The 25121-nt window shown below is 42.0% G+C and overlaps 2 pseudogenes; both read right to left on the reverse strand.

Moving 5' to 3' along the window:
• Window positions 1-5806: 5806 nt before the first annotated feature.
• LOC142434538 (transcription initiation protein SPT3 homolog) lies at window positions 5807-6668 on the reverse strand (annotated as a pseudogene).
• A 15431-nt stretch (window positions 6669-22099) lies between these two features.
• On the reverse strand, window positions 22100-23413 carry LOC142433332 (glyceraldehyde-3-phosphate dehydrogenase pseudogene; annotated as a pseudogene).
• Between the last annotated feature and the right edge of the window lie 1708 nt (window positions 23414-25121).

Below are 25121 nucleotides of genomic sequence, written 5' to 3' on the forward strand. Positions count from 1 at the left end.
GCAAAACCAAAATAAAACGAAAAGTTTAAACTCTTCCTGGCACTTAGGAAATAATACATTTGCTGAAGGAGATGAGGTAAATGCTTAGGGTACTGGAAAGGAGAAGTTGATGGGCACACTGCAGGGAGTCTTCTTGAGCATCATAGAATCTGAAAAGCAATTAATCAGTCTTCTTAGTACTTAATCATTCTTTTTGGTCCTCATGGCCTGGAGTAGAATCAGTAGGCTTTACTGCATATGCACCAGTGGCATCTCCCGAGTGTAGTAGGGAAGCTAAGAGATGAATGGATAAGACAGGGTACCCATGGAGAAGTGACCAAACGCCCACAGATGGTGCTCAGTCATTTATATTAGACTTTCCAGGTCAGAGTTTGAAGAAACTCAGCCAAGCACAACATTTTAATTAAAAATGAAAAGTGGAGCCTAATCTTAATGCCCATTGCTACTGTTTCATTGCCATAAGACAATCTGCCTTTGTGCTACCAGCAGCAACGGACATCTCAGTCTACTGGGAAAAATAGGGAGTTTTCCAAATGCCTGTGAGCTAGATTGCTGGAAATACGATCATCTCTCCAATACCCTGTTGCTTTTGATGATGACCTGCGACCCAAACGTAACTGCTGGGGTCTTCCCAGGAGAAAGGGTCTCTTCAGTCAAATGGGTGTGCAAATGTCACACAGGGACATATTCAAGAACATTTGCAGTAACTTAATTCATAGTAGCTCCACACTGTTAACAGCCCAAACGTCCCTCCACGGATGAATAGAATAATACATTTCCACATGATGGAATTTGACTCTGAAATGACAAGGAATGAAATACAGATATACAAAACAATATGCTGAATGAAGGAAACCAGACGCAAAGGAGGACATTTTATGTGAAGTTCAAGAACAGTCAAAACTAAAGTATGGGAGGGAATCCAGAATGCCGACTCCCCTTGTTGCAGGTGGCACAATACAGAATGGAAAACTGCCCAAAGGACCTTTATTGGGGAATGGAAATGTTCTTTATCTTGATGTACTTGTGGTAGTGAAACAATTTCATGTCAACTTGATAAATAAGAATGAAGGGGCGGAGTCTAGCCCGTCAGGTCACAGCCTGGCGATCCCTCCTTGTGGGCGTGACCTTCTCATGAGGATTCTGGGATTTCCTCCCTGGAGGCAGGACACACTCTCTCTGCTTGACCTTCCTGTTGACGAGCCACATGGAGCCATGCTGATAGAAGCCTGGAGATGCATCCACTGCCATTGGACCCACAGGGCTTTCTACCCACTAGCCTGTTGCTCTTCTTGCATTCGCATCATTGCGTGTGCTGTACGAGACTAAAGAGGAATTCATGGGCTAATATCGAACTTATGGACTTGATCTGGACTGGGCTGGGATATTTGATTGATGCATAATTATTTCTTTTTTAAATAAAAAAATCATTTTATTGGGGGCTCGTACAACTCTTATCACAGTCCATCCATCCATCCATTGTGCCAAGCACATTTGTACATTGGTTGCCATCATCATTCTCAAACATTTGCTTTCTGCTTAAGCCCTTGGTATCAGCTCCTCATTTTCCTGCTCCCTCCCTGTTCCTCTCTCCCTCATGAACCCTTGATACTTCATAAATTATTATTATTTTGTCATGTCTTACACTGTCCAACGTCTTCCTTCACCCACTTTTTATTTCTTGATATAAAGTTCTCTCTTACATATATATGAATGTCAATGAATTAGTCTCTGTAGTTAACTCGGACTAACAGTACTCATGTGAGTGACTATTAAAAATTCCTCCAGCTATGCATTTCAGATTTGTGCCTTCTAAAGTGTCCAAGTTACACTTACATTTCAAAAGAAGAAAAGGAAGAGCAGGAGAGCAGCGTGAACAATGAAACCATCAGTCAAGCGAACAAAGCACAAACCGAGGATAGCAGGAACTGTGACTGACACAGGCGTGTCCCCTGAGGACGGGGGGCGGGGGGGGATGGGGTGGGGAGGCAGCTGTGGCCTGGCACCCCTGTGACGCACCCCTATGAATAGAGGCAGTGTTCTGGGCCAGGGCCCCTGCTTGGCTGCTTCCTGGTAGGCCTGCTGGGGAGTTGGCCTAAGGGGAGCAGCTTTATTTGATTTGAGGAAAAGAATTGGTGCTACCAGGCCTTGGGCCCCTCATCCTCCAGAAACAGTTATTTCACAGTCTTTCTAGGAAGACTGATAATTTAGTAAAAATTCCATGAGCTTTTGCCAACTCCATTTCAGCCTCTTAACCTTTTGGCAGCTGCTTCAGGAGTATCGTAAAGCCGGCTGAGACACTTTCCAGAGTGGAGCAGAGTGGGCATTAATCCCACAGATTTACTGCCAAATAGGAAGAAAAATGGCCACTTAAAAAAAAAACCGCACAAAGAATAATAATTGGAGACTGCATTCTTAAAGGGCCAGAGTGTTTTCTAGAGCAGTGTCCTATTCTCCGAGAGATTGTTTCTTCTGACTTTCTAATCCATCCTCCCTTTTCAGTCATTCAATATTTACATGGTTTTCACAAACATCTCTCAAAAAAACAAAACAACACAAACTCACTACCATCAAGTCCATTCTGATTCACAGTGACCTTATGGATTTTTGAGACTGTGGGTCTTTCCAGGAGCAGGACGCCTCCCCTGATGGGTTCACACCACTCCATTGCCCAACTCACTGTGCCACCAGGGTTCCTTGTGAGTGCACAAAGAGGACTATGAACTATGGGTCCTCACACAACTCATGGCTCCAAGAAGTAGTCACAAATCAAGTGCAAAGGGAAGGTAAGCAAGCTGCAGATCTAGGGTGGAAGCAAATAAAACCAAAGAAATGACAGGCACAGTGAAAATGAATTTTCCGATTTTCATCATCAGTCACCCAGTTTCTGAAATTCTTCTCAAACTTGTGTGTGTGTGTGTTTACTTCCTGGGACTTCATTTCAAACTAAACATCAACTTGAAGACAAGCACCCAAAGTGCTTCATATATATATGAATATATATATATGAATATATATATATATTAGTAATCAGGAAGGCATGCAATACCGTGATATCAGGGTTTGTCTGTTCCACAAAAAATGATGACCTTGATGCCTCAGGTGAAGTACATCTCAAGTCAAGGCTAAAGGTCAAGTTCTAGTCTGTTAGATGGTACCAGGCTTGACTGTTCTCAGGCAGGCTGGGCACATAGTTGTGAGTACAGGGGCGAAATCCATGCTTTTAAAAATGCCTGCGTGTGTGTGTGTTTTCCATAAAAAAAAACCAATGCATCTGGAAGACTTATTTTCTTCTTAGTCCATGTCAATAATTAAAAATTTTAAAAATTGTATACTGTGAACATATTTATTCTCTAATTTTACATATTCTTCTTTTAAAGTCCCAAAGATATTTTCAAAATACAGAAAAGTAGAAATGTTTTTGAAAGTAGCTAAGACCAATTTTAAAATTCCATCACTATTAATATCTGGTTTATTGACTTACAGTCTTATGTCTATGCAAGACTGTATTTCTGAAGAACAAGAAAAAGGAAAAAACTCAACACATACTGGATAGAATATTTTGCGACCTGCTAGTTTCATTTAGCACTGGATCATGGATATTTTCTCTTGTCATTAAACACTTTCTGTAAAGAGCATTTTAATTTACTGCCATGCATAATTGTATGGGTCCAACCTAAATTACTTCGCCATTTCTCCACTCTTGGGAATTTGGATTATGCCCAATTCTCTGCTATTTAAAATAATAGTGTGATGATAGTCTCAATGCATAAGTCTCTGTTCATGATTTTTTAAACTAAATGTGTATATATACTATGTAAATATACATCATTTATTAGGTCAAATAACTCTGCCAGGTTTGTTACAAAGCCCAGTTACCTCCTCCTGCCCCACTTCTCTCCATCTGTCTTGCCATCCAAGCAGCAAAGTCTTTTAGTTGATACTTTTGTTATTTATTGCCATTTCTCCAGATTACATTCTGAGATTTTTAAAAAACTTTTTCAGTTTTAGGCATTATCTGCTGCCTCTCTACTATGCAAAATGAAGATTTGTTTTACTTTTCTGATGACCCACATCTCCCATGAACACCCCTCCCATACTCCTAATATAGGTAAATTATTATTGTGGTTAAATCAATATTTAGTGTTGATTATGATCACTATGTAAATGTGATTCAAAATTGAGCCATGAAGCGTATCATGTTAACTTTTCTTTTCATGCACAGATTTTTGTTTACTCTGAAATTATTAATTATGTTGATACAAGCAATTCCTTTGCTTGGTTTTCTATGGCTTTATTTTTTTATAAGAAAGAGTTTTATATACAAGAGGAATTGAACACTGAGAAAACATCGCAACCCAGTCCAGTCCAAGGCCATAAGTCTGATATTAGCCCATATGTCCGATACCAATCTATAAAGTCTTCTTCAGACTCATGAAACACATGCAATGAAGCCAAATGCAGGATGATCACAAGCCAGGGGTATAAAGTCTTTGGGCCCAGTGGAGTTGTAAGCATCTCAGTGCTGGCAGGGGTCTCTCTGTGGCTTCTCCAGCTTCTGAGGTCTGGTTCTGTCCATGTGGCTTATCTTCTGCAATGTCTCCCAGGGAGTGGCAGAGAGAGAGAGAGAGAGAGAGAGAGAGAGAGATCTGCCAGGAGGAAGTCCCAGATTTCCCAGAGTTCTCAGGAGAAGGCCATGCCCACAGAAGTCTCATTGGCTATCTCCAGATTGACAGCCTAGACTCCATCCCTACACTCTTAATCCTTAAATTGACACCAGATTAGGTGACAAGACCACCCCTTGTCAATTTAACACTTTCACATAACTCTTTAGCCATGTATAATTTTCAAATAATAAAGTCATATCTATGCCTAATCAGATAAAACCAATATGTGCCACATTCATTTAAACATAACATTCTATAAGTTACATAACATTCTATAAGTAAACAAAACAAAAAATATCCTATGCCTAACAATTGCAGTTAAGTAATACCTACACCTTGATCCTGTAATCCTATGAATATATTCCCCCACCTATGAAAGTTTGTAAGCCAACCACTTCATGCCCTTATTTCCCCATTTTGGGTATCCAATTTCTATATTGCTCCTAAAACAATCATATTCTTTGACGTGAAGAATCTTCATTCCAGTTGGAACCTTGTAAAATCCGCATCCATAAGCAAAGTCAAGTCAGGACAAGCCATCCATAAAGTCAACAGCAATATGCACCAGTTCACAGGCTCAGAAATCTCTTCATCTGGTCGGGTTCTGGTCAACTCAATGTGGGCTGCCTCCCTCAGCCTCACCAGGGTGTCCATTGGTCGTCTTCCCTTTAGACCATGGCCCCATCACAAATACTCAACAACCCTAGCCCCCTTGGGCTAGTTCATGAACTTCAGACCAGTCACCCTGCTCTTGTCTTCTCCTCTAGTTCCTGTGAACCAAGTCCACGGGTGTCAGTGGCCAGACTCACCCCATCTCTTTATTTTTTTATTAATTATTTTTTCAAATTAAAGCAATAACTTCCCTTTATTTTTGCAATTGGAGTTGGGTCAGAAGCTGTACAATTCCATCTGCGACACAGTTCGTTGGTGAGTGACAGCTCCTCAGTGGGTGGATAGAGTGATGTCTGAGGGGTCGCTCAGGGACAAACCAGGAAGAAATGGCCCAGGCTGCATTTCCAGTCTGACGCTTCTCTACTTCGTCTGACACTCATGTCGCGCCTTCTCAAGGGTGTAGGGTGGGGCGGAGGGCCTGGGAATGGAGCAACTGAGCATCACCTCTTCCTGTTGTTGCTGTCGCCTCAGCAGGCCAGGAAAGCCATCCCGTTTCTGCGGTAGGCGCTTGTAAATGGGGAGAGGGGGCCAACCTTGCGGCCGTAGAGCCGAATGGCCTCTGATGTGGCAGGGCTGGATGGCATCGCTGGAGGCCTCCACACCGCAGGCCGTGGTACTCTTCTTCCTTTTCCTCTGTTTGCTCTGAGAGGAGTCTTGTCCAGCACTCCCGGTGCCCAGGGGTCCGGATGTCGTTTTCCCTGGCTGCTGGGATCCACTTGGAGCTGCCGGGGTGGCAGGAGGAGGAGTGTTCTCAGGGGAATCAGGATTGGACTTCGTGTAGGAACTCCTGGCAGAGCTGTGATACTGAATGAAAGTTGCAGAAATGGTCTGGCTGAAAGGGTCCCCTGCCTCGGTTACCATGTCCTGCCGAACAAGAAGAGCCAGATCCACCAACTGTGCCACGGTTTCATATGCCAAGTACGCTAACATTTCCATCGCCACAGCATTGGGTTTTATCTCCAGGCTGCTGCAGTCCAACCAGTCTCAGAATTTGGAGGCCTTTTTGGAGAAACTTCATTGCCGACTTTCACAAAATTCTGCATAGTGCGCTGAATCCATCATTCTGGTTTGTCTTTCTGCTCTCTCCATTCTCTCTTGTTTCACTTCGTCGATCTCATCACCTTCAAGCACTGCTAACAGTTCTCCTGTCTGGTCAATGGAGCTGAGAAACTTGTGAGCAATTTTTTGCCGTTTATTCGAATTACTGCGGCCACTCAGTTTGTCTTCCAGTAGTTCAGCCTCACCTAAGCCTTTCACAAGCTTTGACTTGTAGTCTCGGAAGAACATGTATTTTAGCAGTCTTCGGAGTTTGTTCTTATCCTTGCGCATCAGAAACAGAAGATCTTCAGCAGAGATCACCTTCGCTCCTCTCAGCTGGGAAATGTCTGCAGCTTGCTGTAACAGATTAATTAGCTGAGTGTGCACCACATCTTCCACCAAAACTGCTGTTTCATGAAGAGGCCTCCTGGCATCTCCTAAAGAAAACATCATGCTCTGTAATTCAACTGCATAGCTTATGGACTTCCCAGTACTTCTTCCAGTACTTGATGTCCCAGTGGGCACTGGGCTAGCTGCAGTATTCACCTCTGCTTTAAGAACACCTGGAGCGTGGCCGCGGGTCCCACGTGGAGAGGCCGGTAGAGAAGGTGCAGTTGCTGCGGCGGCCCAGGAGATGCTTCGAAAGGGGCCAACCCGTCTCCTTATTGCTGCATTTCTCCCACTTCCACTCAACAAGTAGATCCAGGTCTCACCTAGCAAGCATCTCAGCCTGCCCACAGGCTCCCTTTAATATTCAGACCGAGAGAAGAGTTTTCTTCATGGGTCCAGATTTTTTCTAGCTTTTGACAAAAATCACTAGAGTTCAAACTTCAAATCCAACGATTCCTTTGTTTTTATCTTCAGTCTGGCAAGCTTGCCCCTAGGCAGGTCTTTTAGAATGCAAATATCAGCTCTGCTCCAAAGTTCTGGGTGGGGCTTATCTTCTCAGAGACTTCTTTCCAGGCGTGGCAAAACACATGCAATGAAGCCAAATATAGGACGATCACAAGCCAGTGGGTAGAAAGTCTTTGGGTCCAGTGGCGTTGTAAGCATCTCAGTGCTGGCAGGGGTCTCTCTATGGCTTTTCCAGCTTCTGAGGTCTGGTTGCGTCCATGTGGCTTGTCTTCTGCAGTGTTTCCCAGGGAGTTGTGGCTTTATTTTTAATTCAAATATAAATTTCCCACCAGCTGTCAAAGTCTAAATGTTTTTCTCAGAACATGCAGGCATATCATGTTTTTAAGTTCCCACTTCCGGCAGGAATATCTCGGGAAGCCCTTTGATCTGCTTCCTTGTGAATTGGGTAACTCAGGGCCTGATACACAGTTATCTCCTGGGGCAACCATGTGCCATCATCCTGGGATCCCTTTCCCCGCTGCTGAATCCTTTGTTTCCTACAACTCAGGTTTCCCTGACCCTGGTCTACTCTCCCTTGATGGTAGAGCACATCCTTCAATAGATCCCTAAGACCCAGATTCAAACCCCACTGTGACCAAGTTAATTCCAACTCATATTGGCCTTATAGGACGGGGTAGACCTGTCCCGTAGAGTTTCTAAGACTGTAAATCTTTGAGGAAGTAGGTGCCAGAGTGTCATGCCCTGCCACCCCCCCCCCCACAGACACTGGTGGATTTTAACTGTGACCATTTAAGCACCGTGCCACCAGTGCTCCTCAGACAGGATGTGTTCCTGAGGCAGGATGCTTAAAAAAGAAAAAAAAATTGAGTACTTAGTGGTCTGAAATCCATAGATACAGAGTTCTTTAGTATTTCCACCATATAAAATCACTTTCCCTCAGAAATTTGAAAGCATTGTTTAGGCTTCTAGCATTGTTGAGAAATATTCTTTGCTCTCACTACTGGCCCTTTGTATAAGACTCTCTCCACTTCACTCCCCCATAATATGTCCACAGGGTTCTGAACTTGATCATTGTGCTGGGCACTCTGCTTTCAGTGTAAAAATTAATGACCTTTACTTCTAGGGAATTTAATTTTTTGCTGATTATCCCCTTCTTTTGCATATGTGACTGTATGCTTGTATGTCTTTATGTATTTACCTGTGTGTTACTGCATGTACATCTCTGTGCGATTGTGTATGTATCTCAATGTTTGTGTCGGTGTATGTGTCTTTATATGTGTTTGGGTATATGTGTCTGTGTGTCTGTATGTGCTTTTGTCTTATCTATGAACAATTTTTTATTTCTATATGATAAATAACTGAGACGTGGATGAGTCATCTGGAAAGTGTAGAAGAGTAAGTCAAAAAGTATTGGTACAAAATGATAGAAAAGCTTATTAAACAAAAATTACCCAAATATGAGGATATTGTTACTTGACATATTCTCCATCTAGGTCTGTAAACTTCTGAAGGCTGTGGCTCACCCTCTAGAATCCTTCCTTAAAGAAATCAGTGCTCTTCTATTTACACTGCAGCACCACCGTTTGTGTGTGCTTGAAGGACTCAGCTTATGTTTCTTTTGAATGGTCGTGGACTTTGGGGAACGAAATGAAGTCTCAAGGGTCAAGATCAAGGCCGTAGGTTAAATAGGGCAAGGTTTCTCATAAAATTCTCCTAGGACAGTTCTTACTACCCTCAAAGACTGACTAGGTATGTTGTGATGAGGAAAAAAAAAACCACTCTGCATGACTTTTCTGGCCTTTTAAACAAAAACCAATGCCGTTTTCATTTTTCTGAAAATTGTTTCCTAATCAGGCTCCATGAGCATTCTGTGTCCTTCAAGAAAATATATCAAGATTACCTCCTTGGGTGCTCCCCCAAAGAGCCACCATAACTTTGATTGCGAATAAGGTGTAAGTTTGTGGAGCAGATCATCAGGTTTATATTTAACAGATGCATTTTGTCTCAACCTGGCCATTACAATCCCCTCCATGGACTACCAATGGTCACATCCCCTCTGTTTCCTATTCTCATCTTTCCTTCCTTATGAATCTTCTGTAGTACTTGGTTCTTGAGTAGATTCTATCTTTTCGACCTTAAATGGCTGATTGTTTTTGTTTTGAACCTTTCAGGGGAGTAGAACACCTCATCTTACTCATGCAGTGTGGCTAGTGGTTTCCAAATGCCGACTTTGTGGTTAGAGAGGCTTATTACTGTGAGAACTGGTCTGCAGCCATTCACTGATTGCTGAGCCCTATTTAGATATTTTTTTTCGGGGGGGACCCTATGCATGTATAAAGTGGAACCCTCTCACTCCAAAAATTCACTGTGATCAAATCAATTCCAACTCTTGGCGACCCTACAGGACAGGCTAGAACTGCCTTGTAGGTTTCCTAGACTGTAACTCTTTAAAGAAGTAGAAGGTCTCATCTTATTCCCATGGAGCAATGGGTGGTTTTGAACTGCTGGTCTTGTGAATTGCAGCCCAAATTGTAATCATTATGATACCAGGGCTAGTAGCTATGTTTTCTGACTTACCCTTGTATATGTAACTTTATATGAATTTGCTAAATCATTTCAGAGCAGCTCTCCTATCTGTGTTGTTATGTATGTCTGTCTCTGTATAATGTCTGTGTTTATATGCATATCTGTGTCTAAGTGTGTCTGTCTGGGTATTGTTTTGGTTACATCTATTATTTGGACATGGGACCTCCTTGACTAATTCTTTAATTACATTTTTCTCTTCTCCTATTTTTAGTCTGAATATTTGCTCTATGCCTTGGGAAGCTTTCCACAGACCAAATATACTGAAATTTGACCATCAAAATAAGTGTTAATCAAGAGTATAACCCATCAAATAAAAATAGAATTCATTAGTCCATATTTATGGATTAAAATTGCATCCTTTCAAAATTTGTGTTGGAATCCTTACTCCAATACTGTGGGTGCAATGTTGTTGAGGAATAGTTTTCTTTGTTAATGTTAATTAAATAATACTTAAGATTAGTTTTAAAGTAAATCACTTCTAACTTACAAAAAGACATACCATATATACTCGTGTATGAAAAACTGGGGTTTGGCTTATACACGGGTCAGTGGTACCCCAGTGAGGTGTAACATCTCGCTGCACCCCCCTTCAAGGTAACAGGACGAGCACCCATTATCTCGCAGGTGATTGCCCTTTCTCCGCTGTTCATTCAAACCCTGCTGACACTGCAGGGCTTTGAATGTTTGTTTACTCACATTTAACCAATCAGAGCCATCCTATGACGTGGACGGCTCCAATTCACAGAAGCACCTGTAGTGATTCACTTATGCCGGCAGCTGAACTGGTAAGGATGTGTCTGTGGCTGCGCTCTGTCTCTCCCTTCGGGTCTCTGTGTTAATTCACATCTTGCATCCCCCGCCAGCACAGACTCCCCCCCTTCTCCCAGCTAACATGTTGCGGGGGTGGGGAGGCATTATCATGAAACTTATTTTTCAAAGTCTTGTTTTTTTTTATCCTATTAGAAATGGATACTCTTGAACCAAAACAAAAACGCCAGTCATATGAGGCTGGTTTCAAAATGAAGGTTGTGTCAAGAGCGGAAGAGAGCAATAACAGTATTGCAAGTAGGGAATTCTGTGTTGACGAAAAGCAAGTGAGGGAGTGGCGGAAAATGAAGGCTGACTTGGAACAGAGTCCAAAAGCTAAAAAAACTTGTCATGGTTTAATATCTTTTTATGGGGCTCTAGAGAGTGAATTGCATAAATGGGTTATGGAGTGTCATCAAAATGGTTACTGCGTAACACACATGGGAATCCGCATACGTGCTCTACAAATGGCTAAGGATGACAAATACAAAGCACCAGGCATTGAAGAATTTGCTGCATCAGCAGGATGGTGTACCCGCTTCATGAATAGGTTTGGCCTATGTTTGAGACAAAGAACAAAGATTTCCCAGAAATTGCCACAAGACCTTGAAGAAAAAATGTTATTCCAGTCATCTATTATAAAACAAAGAAGGATTTATAATTATGACCTGGCAGCTATTGGGAATATGGATGAAACAGCCATGACTTTTGATCTTCCAAGCAACAGAACTGTGGCAAGTTTAGGAGAAAAAAAAAACATTTTTCTCAAAACCACAGGAAATGAAAAAAAATACTTTACAATTATTCTATCATGTTTGGCTAATGTAACTGAGCTGCATCCTGTCATTATTTTTAAAAGAAAGACCTTGCCTAAAAAGATCAATTTCCCACCAAGAATTACTGTGTGTGCACATGTTAAAGGCTGGATGGATGAAGACTGAACAAAAAAATGGCTGGAAGAAATTTGGAACCGATGACCAGGAGCAGCCTTAAAGAAAAAGCCATCATTACTTGTTTGGGATATGTTCAGAGCCCACCTATCAGATGACATAAAAAAAATTGGCAAAATCTAGTAAAGTTACTTCAGCCGTTATGCCAGGCGGGCTTACATCTGTACTGCAGCCTCTGGATGTATCTTTGAATAAGCCTTTTTAAAGACCGTGTGTGAAGAATGTGGCATGAATGGATGTCATCTGGTCAAGCATGACTAACAAAAGGAGGAAATCTCATGAAACCTGACATAGAGTTAATAGTAAAGTGGGTTCGAGATGCATGGGAAGACATTCCAGAAGACATGGTGTGCCATACCTTCCAGAAATGTAGTATTAGTAATGCTATGGATGGCAGTGAAGACTGCGCTTCATATAAAAATGACAGCAGTGATGGTGATGATGGCGATCTCAGTGAGGACAGCGTCTATGATGACCTCACACCAGCTGAAGCTCTGCATTGGGATATGGATGATGATGATGAATCCAGTTTTGAAGGATTTTAACTGTTTACATTTTAGCTTGATTGCTGATTGAGCTCAGGGAATAGTACTCTTAAGGTATCATTATTGATACCTTATTGTTTTTGTTGAACCTATTTTCCACGTACTGTGCTGGTTTACTAATGTTAAATGACTTGTCCTTTTATTTATGTTTTTTATTTAAAATAAATAGTTAAATACATTATCCCACTGATGTCTCAATTTTTAGTAATTTTATTTTCATTTGTTTTGATGATTGAAGCTCACCAATAGCTTCTGCATTTTCCACCCTAGGCTTCTACTCGAGTCAACCACTTTTTCTAGTTTCCCAGGTAATAATTAGGTGCCTCGGCTTATACTCGGGCCGGCTTATATTCGAGTATATACGGTAATTGGACTTAGAGAAACAAACACATGGTGGTGGTAGTGGAAAAAAACTCTAGGAAGATCATCTACAATTCAAGGAAACAAAGAGTGCCTGGGTCTATGTCCAAGGAAAGAAGTGGCACAGCTAAGACACAAATTTGGACTTTTGGCCCCCAGAATGATGAGAAAATAAGTTTTTGTTCCTTACAGCTGCTACTTTTAGTATTTGTGTTGTAGCAGCACTAGGGCACTAAACAACTTATATGTGAATGAGTAAAGGGGAAGGAAAACCATGTCTTACAATATAATATCATCACCATTTGGTAGTCATATTCTGGCAAGTTGATGTTAAAATGAGTGGGTGCAAGTTTGATGAATAGAGGACATTTATATAGTCTCAAAGTATTTCCTCTCCAATTCTTATTAACTGAACAATGGAAAAACCTGGCAGACTTCACCTTAATCAAGTGAAAATCATTAAGAACCGGAAAGGCTGACCTCTGATTTATGAAGCAAGAAGACACAGCATTGTGACCCTGATGGAAAAACCAGAAAAAAAGACACCAAAATATGGAAAACTACTGCTTATGAACATAGATGCAAAAATTCTCAACAAAATCTTGGCCAATAGAATACAATACATATGAAAATAATACACCATGATAAGTTGGATTCATACCAGATACACAAAGATGGTTCAACAATAGATAAAACAATCTTAACCAATGGAATCCACTGAATAAACAAAACAAAAAATAAGAACCACATGATCATATGAATCAATATACAAAAGGCATTTGATTTTAGCCAACACCCATCTCTGATAAAACACTCAACAAAATAAGAATAGAAGGGAAATTTCTCAAAGCAGTTAAGTCCATACAAGAAAAACCAATGGGGAAATGGAAAGCATTTTCCCTGCAAACAGCAAACTGATAAGATTGTTCCGTATCACCACTCGTATTCAATATTATGCTGGAAGCCTTAGCTGGAGCCATGAGACAAGAAAAAGAAATCAAAGAAGTTCAAATGGGCAAAGAAGAAGTGAAACTCTCACCATTCTCAAAAGATATGATTTTATATGTAGAAAACCCCAAAGACTCAAGAAAATGTTTGTTGGAATCAAAAGCTTCATGTTTTGAAAATGTCAATACTATCCAAAGCGCAATCTATAAATACAACCCAATTCCGGTCCAGATCCCAACTTAGTCTTTAAGGAAATGGAGAACGAGTTACTAACTTTTTGTGGAGAGAGAAGAGAGCCAGGACAAGCAACGAGCTTTTAAAAAAGAACAAAGAATCTGACATCAAAACCTATTCCACAGCCACAGTAGTCAAAATACTCTGGTACTGGTACATTAATAGATATACAGACTAATAGAAGAGAATAGAGTACCTGGAAATAAGTTTATCCACCTATAGACAACTGATCTTTGACAATGAGCAAAAAATATCAAATGAGAAAGAGATGGCCTTTTCAACAAATAGTGCTGGCAAAATTGGTTCTCCATCTGCAGAAGAATAAAACAGGACCCATACCTCACCCCATGCACAAAAATGAACTCAAGATGGATCAGTGACTTAAATGTAAATCCAAGAGTTATAAAGATCACCAGTGAGAAATTAGGGACAAACTTAAAGACTCTACTCCAGGGCATAGCCAGACTATCAAACCTAATGTAGGATGCACACATAATAGAAGACAAAATAGATTTTGTCACAATTTAGTAGAATCCTAAAAATGAGAAACTTCAGTGCATCAAAAGAGTAAAAAGAGAATCCACAGAGTGGGGAAAAATCTTTAGCAATGACGCAACAGACCAGGGACTAATTTCTATAGAAAACTGCAATACTGTAATGTGAAAACTCATTTACAAAGCGGGCAAATGACTTGAATAGATAATTGCTCATAATCATTAGCTATCAAGGAGATACAAGTGAAAATGAGGTCGCAATATCACCTTACACCAACAATTATAGATCAATTAAAACGAAAGAAGACAGAGAACAAAAAATGAAGAGAGATTGGGACCCTTATATACTGCTGGTGGGACTGTAAAGGTGTACAAACATTGTGGAAAGCTATATGACGCTATATTCTGGGGATAGAAATTCCACATGAGCTAGCAATACTTCTGTTGGGTATATACCCTAAAGAAGTAAGGGTCATAACATGAACAGACATGTACACTCCTATGCTCATCACAGCACTGTTCACAATAGCGAGAAGTTGGAAACAGCCCAACGCCCATCAGTAGAAAAATGAATAAAGAAGCTTTGGTACTTTTGTGGAATACTAAAAGAAAATGATGGAATTATGAAGCACTTTATGACATACATGGACTTGGAGATCATTATGCTGGATGAAGATAGTCAATCACAAAAGGACAAGTATTGCATGAGACCACTACTATAGGAATAAAAAAAAAACCAAGACAAAGACTTGCACACCAAGGAGAACAGACTTTGGATGTTACCAAGGGTGGGGAGAGAGAGAAGGGTAGGAAGAAGAAGCAACAAACAAGGGGGTTGACAGGTGTTGACTTGGGTGAAAGGGAGGCTGAAGGAGCACAAGAGGGAGAAAAGAAATTAGAAGAGGCAAGGTGATGTAGAATACTGGGCAAAGGCGTGGGCCTTGATGAATGGTTTGAACTGTTTAATACAAAGTTGATGGTTTGAAATGTAACACCACCATTCAACTCACAATAAAAAACCTCTTAAAAAGTTAACTAAAAAGAAAAGACAAGTACAATGTCTTCTCATACCTTTTCAGACATTTTTAACCATCCACTGGCATAAAGCATGATAAACCTAACTTGAATCAGGACAAGTCATCAAATACAGACAGAAGGGAATTCTATAACCTCTTCGGAGATGTCCAGGTCATGACACACACACACACACACACACACACACACACGATTAAGAATCTACTCCAGGTGAAAGAAGACTGGAGAGACATGAAAAGCGAATGCTGTAGAAAGTGTGGAGGCAGTGGCTGACACCCTCTGACTTCACAAGGAGGTAGAAGACTCAACCTCAGCATCAAAGGATGATTTCTATGACACAGAGGCCAGGCATGCCACCACCCTCCAATTTTCTTTTCCCATCCCTCCCACAGCATGTTCTACTTCTTTTCTGAGTTCCATAATTTATTGAAATGGCCACAAAGAATTAACAGACAAAATTCATGATTACTGGGTTTATTAGAGAAGGTAACAGGTTACAATTCTGGACCAGAATTGCTTAGAATACAGTTCTTGAAGGAAGGCAACCTCTTCTCAGGCATGTCTTTCTGTGGTCTAGCCACATTCTCCTTGGGCCTCTTCTCTGCTTGGACAATGTTACAAAGCTCTTTTAGTGCTCCCCTAACTACCCAAAGAACACGCTACTCTATCATAAACTTTGGTTTGGAAACACTCAGTTTTAATCCCATGGGTCAGCAAACCCTTATTAAGTCGCTCCATGTATTATACAGGGTTTTCTAGAGAAACAAAACCAGAATGCTGATAATCTTATACAGATTTATACAGATAGATATATAACATACGAAATAAACAATTAATTAAATTATAAAGCGGCACAAATGGCTCAATGCAACTCACGCCCATGAGACAGTTGTGAGACACTGGCAGTCCTTGAAGACTTGAGGGCTCCCAGGTAGTCCTCTGTAGAGCAATTCAGGCTATCCGGGCACAGGCTGCAAACAGCAAGGCAGGTCACCAACAGTCAGCCAGATGACAGGGTCTGACAGTCCCCAGCTCAAGAGATGTAAATTCCAATGGTGTGGTGAAGCAGGTCTTGAAGGAACCTCAAATTACAGCGACGCAGTCCATGGGTTAGGTGTCCCACAGGTAGTGTAGCTTGCAAATTGAGACAAAGAACAAGCAAGGCAGCTGCCCACTGGTCTGATGATCAAAGAGCAAGAGACAAGAATGGCGAGGCTCACTGAGCCATTTATCTCTCCGCCCTTCAATCAGCCCCACATGTGTTTATTGGCCAGGTTGACACAATAAACCAACTCCCTCACTCCACAAGCAAACTTCCTGCTTTCTCAGTCAACTCTCTCAACTTCTTACTCAGTGAGCCAGGAAGCCCACCATTCATACTGTTGGTGTTGCTGACGTCACTTCTCTGCCATGTAACAACAACAACAAAACCCCTAAACCCACTGCCATTAAGTCAATGCTGACTCCTAGTGACCCTATAGGACAGGTTAGGATTACCCCAGTGAGTTCCCGAGGCTGTAACTGCTTATGGCAGTAGAAAGCCTAGTCTTTCTGGAGCAGAGTTGCTGGTGGTTTTGAACTCCTGGACATGAGGATCATAGCCTAATGCATAACCACTACACCGCCAGAACTCCTCGAGGCTATGACTAGAGGAGCCATAGAAAGTAAATGATTGCACTACAAATGCAATATGTGATCCCAAATTGGATTCTGGACCCGAAAAGGGAAGAAATGTCATGAAAGGCACTAAGGGGGAAATTGGCAAACTTTGAATAAGGTGGTCTGTAGTGAGATAATAAACACTTGCTGTGGAATCAATTCCAATTAATGGATGCCCTTTGTGTATCAGAATAGAATGCGTGCCTCGGAGGATTTTCAGCGGCTGATTTTTCACAGGTAGATCACCAGGCCTTTCTTCCAAGACACCTATATTCTCCAGTTAGATAATAATAAAAACATGGCTATCTAGTCTATCCCAATTCATCCCACCCCTCTAGCCCAGAGTACGACTGCTGCATAGGGTTTCCAGGGCTGCTATCTTTACAGGCACAGACACTCCCACACTTGTCTTTCTCAGAGCGGCTGTGGGGTTCAAACCTTTGTTCTTTTGGTGAGCAGCTGAGTGCTTAACCACTGTGCAACCAGGACTCCTCTTAGATAACTGTGTATCGATTGGTGACATCATCAGGGAGTGGGGGAGGTATAGACCACACTGGGTGACACTGTCAGAGGGGTGACACTGACTTTTCAACATTTGTCAGTGTTTCAGCAGATATTTATTGTCTTTCATTTTTAAAAATCCCTTGTAGTTACTTATATCAACAAAATCATTTTTGTAAGCCCAGTATACATGTATCAATACAACTACAAAGCTATAACTATATGCTAATTTATTTCTTGAACCTTCTAGTGAGCTCTGGTCAGAGCGATGACTTACAAAGGCACTTCGAATTACGTGGTTTCATCTGCACATGCTACAAGCTACTTGCAGTTGTTTACATTGCTGCTGGTATTTTAGAATAATTGATTTTGTCCAATTTCAGGTGTTTTACCCACAATATTGTGGTAATTAATATTTGTGAACCTAGACCAACTTTCTTGAGAATGATGTAGTAATAAAGGGAAAGAGAAAAATTGACAGGTTCTGCTCAGTTACTAATCATGTAACTAATAATGTAATTCAATGTAGAAAGATTTTACAGAATAATGTTGCTGTTGGTATTCATTTAATATAATAATTATTATGTTTAAGCAATTTACAACTATACTTATCACAGATTAGTTCATGATAAAAATGGTAATAAAAGTTACTAGGGATTCTGTATGGTCTGATATGGGAAGAGATCCGTGTGTGTGGATTGACACCAAGGGTTACCACCGCGCTGGGTAACACGGATCCTCGCGACCCCACTGGCATAGATTTTAATGTCCTGATCTTGGTAATTGTACTGTGGTTATGTAAACCTTTATCTTGTTTTTAGACTATGAATGCTGACGTGTTTCACATACGCTGGTAGCTTAATTTAAAATGGTTTAGAAAACAAGAGGGGAGATAGAGAAAGCAAACATGGAAATAAGTAAACAATTGGCAATACATATAAGAGTATACAAGAGTTATTTGTATTTTCTTGCAACTTTTCTGGAAGTTTGAAATAATTTCATAATAATAGCAGAAAAATTAAAATGAGCACACATAACAAGTCATTGAGGCTGATGCTATTATTATTTCTCAGATGGTCTATCTCTATCACCTCATCTTACATAAAGAGAATTGTCATGTTGTCATTTCCAACCTCATCTCCTTTTAGTTTGGTAGCATGATATCAGCTTCATCCTGTTGTCATTAAGAACCTAAATTGTATACAGTATAATTACAAAATAACGATGAAGGCTCATACAGCAGATCTAAGACTGATATTGCTGGTCTCCACAAAGTGTTTTAACTACTTTGACACTCAATTGCTCTTTTTATAAAATAAGGAAACTACTGATACACACGCACGCGCGCGCGCACACACACACACACACACACACACACACACACACCCCTTCTATTTAGGAACCAAGTTTGCTATAATACTTGAAAAAATGTATTTTGAATCTGTTTCAGTACTGTACAAAAGTGATACAAACCTGAGGTAAAATGTGTCTAGTTCATACAATTGTTTATACAGTTACACACACACACACACACACACACACACACACACGATGATTGGGAACTGTGAAGGACCAGTGGGGCTTCCTGACTGCAGCCATCACTGCAGGGATGAGAAGGGGCTTGGGGCTTGGATGCTAGAATCTTTTGGTCCTGACTCTAGGAGGCCTGGTTGCATAGTGGTTACACTTTGGGCTGCAGACCACAAGATCAGCAGTTCAAAACCAGCTGCAGCTCTATTCCTGTAAACACTTACAGCCTCAGAAATGCCACGTAGGGCACTTCTACCCTGCCCTATAGGGTCACTATGAGTCGGAATCGACTTGGTAGCATTGAGTTTGGATTTGGGTTTCCTTAGTGCTTACTCGTCAGCTCTCCTGCCTGGAATTGAAGACCAGATAAATTGCAGCCAGACACCTTAATCTCGGATCACCCTGTGATTTATTCCAGGGAAAGAGTCACCAATATTTTCCTGGGTCTGAGAAAGATATTATTTGGCTGTAAATAGTGGGGGGATCTGGGAATCTAATAGTTTCTTCTTAAAAAAAAAAGATTATTGTAACAAAATAGATAACTTACCAATTCAATCATTTTTACTTGTACAATTCAGTGATACCAATTACATCCATCATGTTCTACAGCTCTCACTAACATCATTGACTAATTGTCCCATCACCATAAACAGAAACTCAAAGCTTTCAAAACAACGAATCCCCCTTCCCCCTTGCCTATTCTAGGTATTTCATATTACTGAGATCACACAATATTTGTCTTTTCATAACTTATATACTTTATATAACATAAGGTTTCCAAGATACAATTGTAGCATGAATCAGGATTTCACTTCTCCTTATGGCTAAGCAACATTTCCCTGTTATTTATCTGTTCATCTGCTTATGTTTATTCACATTTTATTTATACATTCATCTGTTGATGGTCATTTGAGTTCCTTCTTTTTTTTCCCCAACCACTGTGAACAGTGCTGCAATGTCTGCTTTGTGTCACTACTTTCAAGTGTCGTAGGCACACATCTACGAATGTAATTGCTGGGTCCACCTGCTTCTTTAACAACCTTTTAAGGTTCATCCTTATTTCAGCCTTCTCCTCCCTCATGCTTCCCAACTCCTCAACCTTTGGGGGATATTTATGGTATAAATTGAGTTAGTTCTCAGTATTTTTTTTGCTATCAGATTAGGATTCAGTTTTTTGGATTCTGCTAAGACACTCACTTGCCCACTTTCAAAATTGTTTCTATTTTCTCCTCTCACTTCCTCATCTGGTAGTTTCTGCCTATTAAAAATTCCACTTATTCTCATTTTAGTAGGAGTTATGAGTGTTCAACCATGACTTTAAAGAGTCAGTCTGTGCACAAATCTCTTTGCATTCTTGATTACTTCCTTTGGATAGCATCCCCAAAGTGGAATTATTGGGTGGAGTTTACAATTCTTTTTGAGGTTCTTGATGAACTTTGCCAAATTGTTTTTCAATAGGATTATGTTCTCACTAAGTTCCCATGACGTGTCTCTTTTCCTGAACGCATGCCTGCCTTGGGTGTTGTTGCCTTGTCTCATCAAATCTATTTGACTCATAATGACCCTATGTGTGACACCGTAGGACTGCTCCCCAGGGTTTTCCTGGCTGTAATCTTTACAGAAACACATCACCAAGACTTCTCTCCCATTGTACAGCTGGGTGGATTTGCAATGTCAATCTTTCAGCTACTAGTGGAGTGCAAATCCTTTGTACCACTCAGGGACCTTGCCTTGGGAGCGGATCATTTTAAAATAAAACATTATTTTGACAAGGGGATTAGTAGCTCACTTTTGGCACAATTCCCCTTCAGAAACGATTATTTGTGGAGAGAAGTTTCCACTCTGGGCAGGAGGCACAAAGGTGACGTTAGCTAAATCACAGTGGAAGGGTGGTGGAGGAGGAGCTGAAGGAGCAGACGTAGATTAGATGGTTTACTTGGGTGCCCTCTGCCCCAGCCACTGCAGTTGGTGTGGAAAAGGGAAGGAATTAGAGGGGAGCATGAGGAAGCTGGCAAGGAGGGGCACTTCGACTGGTGTCCAGTTTGGTAGGGTTAGCCCTCATACTTGTATAGTCGCATTTGGGATATGGACAAAAAAACTAAAAGAGAGGGAGGAAAGACCAACGACAATTCACATGATGCCATTGTTCTTCTAGTCAATGATCATTACCCTAGAATAAATCCCAAACGGGAGAGCTGAGTTTTCTTTTTCCGGACTCCAATTCAATTTCTAGATTTTTGAAGAAATATATTCACCACCTTGTTACACAAGTAATGATTAAGTGCTGTGAGATACATATTTTGTTTTGTTTAGCACAACTGCTATATACAAGTCAACCTCTTTATCTGGTTCCAAACCAATTTATGCCACATGATTTAAAAAATGATTTTGTCATGCTTTTCAACATACAAAAGTGAGACAAAATAGTCTGAGAGCTCCTGTGTAGCCATCACCTAGCTTCCCTTAGTGTTAACTGTTTATTGTGCTATAGTAAAATTATTGGAAGTAAGAAAATTAACATTAATAAAACACTATTACTAACGAATCTACAAACTTTATTTGAATTTCACTTCCTGTCTCACTGAGAAAGAAATGCAACTCCAGACTTCAGGAGTAGAGCTGATTCTATCACTGGGTCTTGGTGTTGTACAGAGGTGGCTTGCCCCTCGCAGCAAGGCGCTGGTATTCTGCAGAACATGAACAATCCCACAGAATAACATTAGTTAAGGCCACTCTGGGATTGTGATGGATCAAGGTTAAATTGGATGACTTCCAATCACGTCAGAATACTGACAATTTTGTCTAAGCCACAAAAGGGACCAAACCTCCCCACCTTCACATCCTGGAAAATAAATGTAATTTTTACTTCTTTGCTAATTGCAGTGTTCAGCTTGCTTCTTCCTGTCCTACAGAAAAATATTTTTTTATTGTTGCAAAATACAGATAACACAGTACTTGCCATTGTGTACCATCTGGTAACATTAATTAGGTTCCTCTATTGTATAACTATCACCCTTAACAGAAACTCAGTGTCCTCAAGCAAGACGTCCCCTTCGCCTGATGTATAACAGTCACTAAGACTTAGCTCCATGTATTTGCCTATAGATGAGATTTTGTGCGTGAGTTTTAAAAAATTCTGTCTTTTCTTCGTAGGTTAATAATTTATTTTTACCTTTCCCTTATAGATAAGATATTTTTTGGGCTGGGTACAGTGTACTTTATTGATGGTACATGACAAGGTCAGGCTCTCTAAGCCACTCCCCTTCCTTCAGGGCATTTGGATGCAATATTCTCAGTGTGTTGGGGGATCGAGTTGAGAGGCCCCAGCAGCGGAGGGCCTCTCTTCCTCTAGTGCTGTTGCTGGGGCTGGTGGCCAAGGGGGGCTCTGACTTCTTGGAGGCCATGTGGACCATGAGGTCCACCACTCTGTTGCTGTAGCCAAATTCATCGTCATACCAGGAAAGGAGCTTGCCAAAGTGGTCGTGGAGGGCAATGCCAGCCCCTGCATCAAAGGTGGAAGAGTGGGGGTCACTGTTGAAGTCACAGGAGACAACCTGGTCCTCGGTGTAGCCCAGGATACCCTTTAGGGGACCATCGGCCGCGTGCTTCACCACCTTCTTGATGTCATCGTACTTGGCAGCTTTCTCCAGACGGCAGGTGAGATCCACGACGGACACGTTGGGGTGGGGACACAGAAGGCCATGCTGGTCAGTTTCCCATTCAGCTCCGGGATAACCTTGCCCACAGCCTTGGCAGCGGCAGTAGATACGGGGATGATGTTCTGGGCAGCCCCATGGCCATCACACCAGAGTTTCCCAGAGGGGCCGTCCAAGGTCTTCTGGGTGGCAGTGATGCCGTAGACTGTGGTCATGAGTCCTTCCTCAATGGCAAAATTGTCCTGGATGACCTTGGCCAGGGGGACTAAGCAGTTGGTTGTGCAGGAGGCATTGCTGACAATCTTGAGGGATGTCATACTTCTCGTGGTTCACGCCCATCACAAATATGGGGGCATCGGCAGAAGGGGCAGAGATGATCACCTTTTGGCACCGCCCTTCAGGTGAGCCTCGGCCTTCTCCATGATGGTGAAGACACCGGTGGACTCCACGACATACTCGGCACCGGCCTTGCCCCACTTGATGTTGGCGGGATCTCGCTCCTGGAAGATGGAGATGGCCTTCCCATTGACGATAGGCTTCCCTTTCTCAGCCTTGACGGTGCCATTGAACTTACCGTGGGTGGAATCATACTGGAACATGTAGACCATGTAGTTCAGATCAATAAAGGGGTCATTGATGGCAACAGTGTCCACTCTGCCAGAGTGGAAAGCAGCTCTGGTGACAGGTGCTCAATGTGGCCGAATCCGTTCACTCCGACCTTCACCATCGTGTCTTTGGGAAGAGGCGGCTGCCTGCCACATGAGCAGGAGCAGAAAGCCTATAGATAAAGTTTTATCAAGACATACAATCATAGCATTTCCCTTGGACAGCATCTACTCCATAGCCAAGCCCTACTTCTCTGAACTTTCTTCTCATGGTCTAATGAGTACGAATTCCGTAAGTTAATTCTCACACCCTTTTAGATAGCTCATGCTTACTAATGGTGTGTGCTCTCGTTGCAATGAGCAATAAACGCAAATTGTTCAAAGATAGGTAAGTTCCTAGTGGTTTTGGACGGCGGAGTTTTGATTCCCCTGATATCCTTTGTCTGGTCCAGGATTTAAAGAATAAAAAAAGAATCAGAATAGGAAGCACTGCCATCCTCAGGTAACACCCGGCTGCATGCAGGAGGTAGGACACAGACATGTCTGAGATAACCTTGCGATTGGATTAGGTTCAAATGAGGCACTGACCCGTGGCCCAGAGCTTCAGCGATGGGAAAGAGATCACTAGAGTTTTTTTTTTTTCTTCTTTCAGGAAGTGCTTTTGATCAAGGCAGGCCTTAGCCAGAGTCTTCTTAAGTAATGCTTGGAACTTTCTAAGTGGAAGAATGAAACTATCCAATCTCAGCCTGGGATAGTGCCACAAAGACTATTGGGGAGCAGCAGGTCAGCAGATGGTCAAGGGCGGGTATGGGTGGGGGTGGAGGGTGTACCCTGTAGGCTTGTGTTGTGGAAGCCTCGGCTCATAGTCGATTGAAATGCCGGCAAGAACAACAGATCTGCTCTGTAGTGAACGTGTTTCAAAAGGAACCGGAAACTTCCTGAACCTGGGAAAAGACGCTAGGCAGCAAACAACTTCTAAACCATTCCTAAGTAGTATATGTGGGACTTGCCTAACACTGGTCCTGCCTTATGTAGCTTTCTGCCCGCACTGCAGCTATGACCACTGCTGCACGCATACAGAGATGATTCAGTTATTATTCATATTACAATGCATCTCCCAACAGCTCCCGGGGGGCCCTGACGTGGTTTTATTCTTTGTTCTCTCTTGGGATTAGGTTAAATAGGGCAGGAAATATCTTTATCCTGATTCTAGAGGTGTGTGTACGCGCGAGTGTGCGCGCGCATGCGTGAGCGTGCACTTGCTTACACACATTTCCCGCCTGGACTCAGGAGCTCCACGGGGAACGGGGTGGTTTCGAAGGGACCATTTTCAGTCTCCCTGGTCTGCAGGAGAGAAGCAACTATTTCCCCCTCACTTGGGCAGCTGGATAGACATGTGACTGAGGCGTTGGGAGGAGCGTTTCCTCCAGATCACAAGCCTGTACAGAACAGGGTCATTTCTGGAATTTACTGGGAACCTCACTCAAAGTCATTCATCAGGTAGAAACACTCTGTGGTGGAAAAACACCCAGGTCTAGAGCAATGGGCTTCTGACGGGCTGGGTCATCCGTAGGTCTCTGTGCAAACAGGTGACCCTGGGGATGCGCTATTCCTAGGAACTCTGGAGCCTGTCGTCTCTTTCCTGGGCTCGGTTCAGGTAGCAGGCTGAGAGGACGCTCTGCAGTCAAGCCTGCAGGGAGGAGGAGCCATGACCGTGCACCCAACTTTCAAAAATCAGAACGGAGCCCTTCAAAGACAGCTCAAAGCCAATTCTTCCAGAAGCTTCACTGACCAGTTGCTCTGTTGTAGTTTCCCTGGGGGCAGTGCCTGGAGTAGCAGAAAGAAAGTGCAAAAGACAACCTAGTACACCATGTAATGGGACACTTAGTGGTAAAGAGCGGATTAGGTAGTACAGGAGAGAGTCAGAGGCTGAAGAGCGAAGGCAAGAATGGCATACATTGGCAGGAGGACTTCTGGGA

The sequence above is a fragment of the Tenrec ecaudatus genome, chromosome X (genome assembly GCF_050624435.1).
Source record: "Tenrec ecaudatus isolate mTenEca1 chromosome X, mTenEca1.hap1, whole genome shotgun sequence".
Lineage (NCBI taxonomy): Eukaryota > Metazoa > Chordata > Mammalia > Afrosoricida > Tenrecidae > Tenrec > Tenrec ecaudatus.